The following is a 6,155-nucleotide window of genomic DNA, read 5'->3' as shown; positions in this document are numbered from 1 at the left end:
GTTTTAATCAGGCAATAAATAGCCAACAGTCCACTCTTCAAACACCAAATGTATCCATTCTATTCTGCTACAGAGTATGCTAGATGGGCAGGTATCTCTTTTTGTTCAAGATTTTTGCTTTTCTCCAGCTTTTGAAATGGTAGCAAGAATTTTCACAGCAGAATTTTTCTCCCTCTGCATTTTGTAAAGAAGGAATTATTTTTGCAGTTAAATCAATTTGTTTATACACTGTCAAACTAAGTACAAGTAACGTAAGTATGTGCATCTAAACCAGGGATGGGCAACCACTAATAGTGAGTGGGCTACATGAGTGGCCCTCCTTCACCTCAGTGGGCTGCAGCAGCCTGTGGCGCACTGGGGTTCCATACATGGGGGCCCCCCCAACTGTGACCACCTCTCTCACACTGGGGTACCAGATCACTTGCACCTCCACCTCCCTCCCAGCACTTTCAGAGTGCACAAATCACTGGATTTAAGCTCCATTCCCTCTCCTCCCCCGCCCTCCCAGAGCTGGAATACCATGAACAGCTGATTTGTGGCATTCCAGCTCTGCAAGGGAGGGTGAGCAGCAGGGATGGAGTGTGAATCCAGTGATTTGCACACTCTGAACGTGCTGAGAGGGATGGGGAGGTGTAGAAAATGTTGGGCTCTGGTGTGTGAGGCGCATAGGGAGCAGGGCAACCAGGATGCAGGGGAAACCACTGAAACTTTGTGCTGACATTTCTAGAAACTATCACCACTATTCTATTTGCTGTTTTGTAATTCAGTACATAAGCGTGGCAATTATAATCTTGGTGGCTGATCTGTTTCAAATGTTTTTCCAGGTCTGTTTTCCCTCTATTTAAATAAACAGATGTTGGTTTACCTTGAGGGCTGTGCTTGAAATTATGAAACACACCTTTTTATTTTTACAGTTGTATCAAGTCTGTATTAGAAACATTAGTACTAATCATTATTTTAAAAGAAAACTCTCACGTAACAGAAAAGAACCTTTGAGCACTATGTGGATTTTCAAAAGGTAAATTTATTAAAATTAGTAAAGTGTCTTAAATATAATAAGGAATGCTTAGAGATAGAGTCTAGGTGTCTCCTCTCTAATTTGAACTGAAATTGGCTTCACGGTTTGAAGTATTTAAAATCACAGTTTTAGCATTGTAAAATAACAATTTTTAAAATAAAATAGCTAATTTATTAATTTTCACCATTAAAAACATTTTAGAACTCTTTGGTTTCCAGTTTAAGACTGATAGGAAGTCATTATCAAACTTTCAGTCTTTATATCAACAAATTGGATCCTTGCTAAGTATAATTTAAAATGGCAGCTGCTATATGCTGAATGGAGATACTGAAAGTGTGAGCACTGCCTATAAGGTTTGTTCTGAATATTCATGAATTAATATTTTTGTATGTGTAGGGGTTCTGTATATCGGTGCTGGTTTTTCCTTTAAAATGTGCTGTCCACGTTGTTGCTTTTTGTCATAACTTTTGTCCACTGAGTGCTAACAGTTTTAATGATGATGGTGCAGAATAGACATGTAAAGTCTGATTGTCTGTCTGTAAATCAAAGAGCCTGTTGATGATAGTCATTGATACTTTCCAACCAAATAAATGTAAGCTCTTGTTTTGTACGGCTCCTAGCATATTGGGATCCTGGTCCGACTGGGGCTTATAGGCACTATGGTTTTACAACTAATTTAATAGTAATAGTAAATATGCAACTTTTCAGGAGCCTGAGTCTCATTCCAGAAGAGTAAGATTCTGAATCACAGAAACATTATCACAATTGACAGCAGTCTTGAGAGTCTCTGTATGAGGCTATGAACTGAATGAGCACAGAGACTAAACGACCCCCTCAGTGCTAGATGTGATCCTTTAAGTCAGGGGTGGGGAACCTTTTTGGGGGGCCACTGATCCACAGAAAAATCAGTTGGGGGCCAACTGAGAAGAAAAAGACTTCCTACATTCTCCTCACACACCAGAGCTTGAGGGGCCCAGGCTAATCGATTTTGTGTGCTCCAGCCCCATGGAGGGTTAATGGGAGGGGCTAGAGAACAAGCGTGGGCTCTCCAATGCTGGAAGGGGATCCCTGAGCCTGGGGGGAGGAGCGGGCTGAATCTAGGAAAGCCATGGGCTGCATCCAGCCCCCCAGACTTTAGGTTCCCCACCCTTGCTTTAAGATCAAAGTGAGAAACATGGTCACTATGCCATGGGGAACGGTGCACTACTGCTAAACAATGTCTGTCAAGTGTTGTCAGTTCAGGCTGTTCAGACATTAAATTCAGTTAAAAAATGGAGCCACTTCCAACCTCTCTCTGAATGTCCCAGTATTATACTAGTATAGATTAAACCTCTCGAGGGCTACGTCTACATTGCACTTTCTTCTGCAAGAACGTATGCAAATGAGGTGCGGAGAGGAATATCGCTGTGCCTCATTTGCATATTTAAGGAGCCGCCATTTTCAGGCAGAACGGCTCTTGCACAAGAGGGGGGTTTTGTGCAAGAAGGAGCAGTGTAGACTGAGCTGAAAATGCCAGTTTGCAGGAACAGCTTAGAGGTTAGCCTGCTCACAATAGCTATGTAAATGATTTTCTTTTCAGAAGCTATCGCGTTTTCATTCCATAGATGAGCCCTTCCAAACACTGTCAGAATGTTGGCTACTGAAACCTAATATGGAAGTTTAGACTAAGGATATGAACAAACAAACTAAAGTAAATTAAATTGGGATTAGAATATATGAATGCAGGTATCGATGGGCTGGCTCAGTAAATTTGATATTGTATATCCCTACTACTAAACTGGTGAGGGTACTAAGTCAGTCTCATCTGAGCTATTGTAATCAAAACCACTTGTCTCAGTTCAGACTGAAGAGCATGTGTAATGTCTGACAGCATGAGCCCTTGGAGTTGCAACTGGTCAAACAGTGTAGTCTAGTCAGCCCAAGATTTGCATGCTCGGTAGCCTGAGCCCTCCAGCACAGGGACACCAAAATGAGAGCTGCACTGACAATGGAGAAACAAATGGTGGAAACTTGCAATATCAGATTGCTACTAGTCAGTGGGAAGTAATTCTGGAGTGGGGAAAATGCAGAACAGAGGCCATTGTTTTGCGAGTATGCGGGGCCATTAATTATTTTTTGCTACATGAGACACTGATTCTCTGCATTGTGCAGGACATAGTGGGTGGATTTGCAGCAATGGGGAACCCAAGCTGGTGGAACAATAGCTGGTATTCAACTCTGTGCTTTGGCAATGGAACACCTTGCCACAGAATACATTGCAGAAAGGGCTTTTTTCTATGTTTATGCAAGTATTGGGGGCTCACTGGGGCACTGCACCAACATCCATGTTAGCTGGTCAGAGAAAGTGAAAGACACTTCAATCTTTCCAATTGCAGGACTATTTGGAGAGCTACAAGAGGATTGCTGTTGGCCATGTTGAAAGGGATTAAGGCTGACAGAAAAACTCTTCTTCCATTGACCTTTTCACCACTGTTTGAGGAGGTGGATCACCTACAACAATGGAAAAACCCCTTCCACGTAGGGTGGCACCTGAATCCTATACATGGCCTAAGGCCACTTTACTTCCAAAAGAGAGCATCTGCATAGGAATTTAATGCAGTTTAACCTTTAGAACTCTCCAAGGGGGTAGCTAGGTCAATGGAAAAATCCTTTCATCAATCCTACTCGCAGCTACACTGGGGGTTAGGTTGACTCAATTACATCACACAGGATGCAAAGATCTTTTACAGTTCTGGGCTATAGCTAGTTGATCTAAAATTTAAAGTGTAGACCAAGTTAATTCAGTTAATTCCCTGAGGGCATGTCTACACTGCAGCATTATTTCGGAATAACTGCTGTTATTTTGAAATAACAATAGTGCACGTCTACACAGCAAGCCATTATTTCAAATTAATTTCGAGATGGAGGACTTCTTACTCCGACTCCTGTAACCTTCATTTCAAGAGAGTAAGGGAAGTCAACGGAAGAGTAACTGATGTAGCTGAAGTTACATATCTTAATTTGACTTTTGCACTGCCATGTAGACTTGCCCTGAGTGTCTTTATATAGACAGGCACTTAGTCTTAATCCTAATATGAGGAAAGTCTAAAGAATGGTAGAAGAGAGAATAGCAAAACAGAGACAATGGATTTCAGTGAGTTGGTAGGTAAGGTCCCATGGGAAGCAAGACTAAGAGGAAAAACAACTGAAGAGAGTTGTCAGTTTTTCAAAGGGACATTATTAAGGGCCCAAAAGCAAGCCATTCCGCTGCATAGGAAAGATAGAAAGTATGGCAAAAGACCACCTTGGCTTAGAGATTTTGCATGATCTAAAAATAAAAAAGGAGTCATATAAAAGTGGAAACTAGGTCAAATTACAAAGGATGAATATAAGCAAACAACACAAGTATGCAGGGGCAAGATCAGAAAGGCAAAGGCACAAAATGAGCTCAATCTAGCTGGAGACATGAAGGCTAACAAGAAGACATTCTATAAATATATTAAAAGCAAGAGGAAGACCAAGGACAGAGTAGGCCCATTGCTCAGAGAAGAGGGAGAAACAATAACAGGAAACTTGGAAATAGCAGAGGTGCTTAATAACTTATTTGTTTCGATCTTCACCAAGAAGTTTGATGATGAAGCGATGCCTGACAGAGTGAATGCTAGTGGAAATGGGGTAGGTTTAGAAGATAAAATTTTAAAAATTACTTAGAAAAGTTAGATATCTTCAAGTCACCAGGGCCTGATTAAATGCATCCTAGAATACTCAAGGAGCTGATAGAGAAGGTATCTGAGCCTTTAGCTATCATCTTTGAAAAATCATGGAAGTCAGAAGAGATTCCAGAAGACTGGAAAAGGGGCAAATATAGTTCCCATCTATAAAAAAGGAAAATAAGAACAACCCAGGAAACCACAGACCAGTCAGTTTAACTTCTGTGTCGGGAAAGATGATGGAGCAAGTAATTAAGGAATTCATCTGCAAATATCTGGAAGAAAATAAGGTGATAGATAACTGCCAGCAAGGATTTGTAAAGAACAAATCATGCTAAACCAATTTGATAGCTTGCTTTGTTAGGATAACAAGTCTTGTGAATAAGGGAAAAGTGGTGGACATGGTATACCTAAACTTTAGCAAGGCATTTGGCATGGTCTTGCATGATCTTATTAATAAACTAGGCAAATACAACACAGATGAGGCTACTATAAGGCGTGTGCATAACTGGCTAGATAGCCTTTCTATGAGAGAAGTTATTAATGGTTCACAATCCTGCTAGAAGGGCATAACAAGCAGGGTTCCACAGAGGTCTGTTTTGGGACTGGTTAGGCTCGATAGCTTCATCAAGGATTTAGATATTGGCATAGAGAGTGCGCTTCTTAAGTTTGCAGATGATACCAAGCTGGAAGGGGTTGCAACTCCTTTGGAGGATAGGGTCATAATTAAAAATGATCTGGACAAACTGGACAAATGGTCTGAGGTAAATAGGATGAAGTTTAATAAGGACAAATATGAAGTGCTCCACTTAGGAAGGAACAATCAATTTCATACATGCAGAATGGGAAGCAACTGTCTAGGAAGGACAGGTAAGGGATCTAGAGGCCATAGTGGACCACAAGCTAAATATGAGTCAACAGTGTGACACTTGCAAAGAAAGAAAACATGATTCTGGGATGCAAAAGCAGGAGTGTTGTGAGCAAGACTTAAGTCATTCTTTTGCTCTACTCTGCACTGATTGTGCCTCAATTGCAGTATTGTGTCCAGTTCTGGGCACCACATTTCAAGAAAGATGTGAAGAAATAGGAGAAGGTCCAGAGAAGAGCAACAAGAATGATTAAAGGTCTAGAGAATATGAGCTATGAAGGAAGACTGAAAGAATTGGGCTTGTTTAGTTTGGAAAGGAGAGGGGCCAGGATAGTGGTTTTCAAGTATCTAAAAAAAGTGTTACAAGGAGGAGGGAGGAAAATTGTTCTCCTTGGCCTCTGATGATAGGACAAGAAGCAATGTGTTTAAACTGCAGCAAGGGAGGTTTAGGTTGGATATTAGGAACAACTTCCTAACTGTCAGGGTGGTTAAACACTGGAATAAATTGCTTAGGGAGGTTATGGAATTTCTGTCACTGGAGATATTTAAGAGCAGGTTAGATAAACATCTATCTAGGATG

Source organism: Pelodiscus sinensis, chromosome 9 (genome assembly GCF_049634645.1).
Source record: "Pelodiscus sinensis isolate JC-2024 chromosome 9, ASM4963464v1, whole genome shotgun sequence".
Taxonomy (NCBI): domain Eukaryota; kingdom Metazoa; phylum Chordata; order Testudines; family Trionychidae; genus Pelodiscus; species Pelodiscus sinensis.
This window is presented reverse-complemented; position numbering follows the sequence as displayed.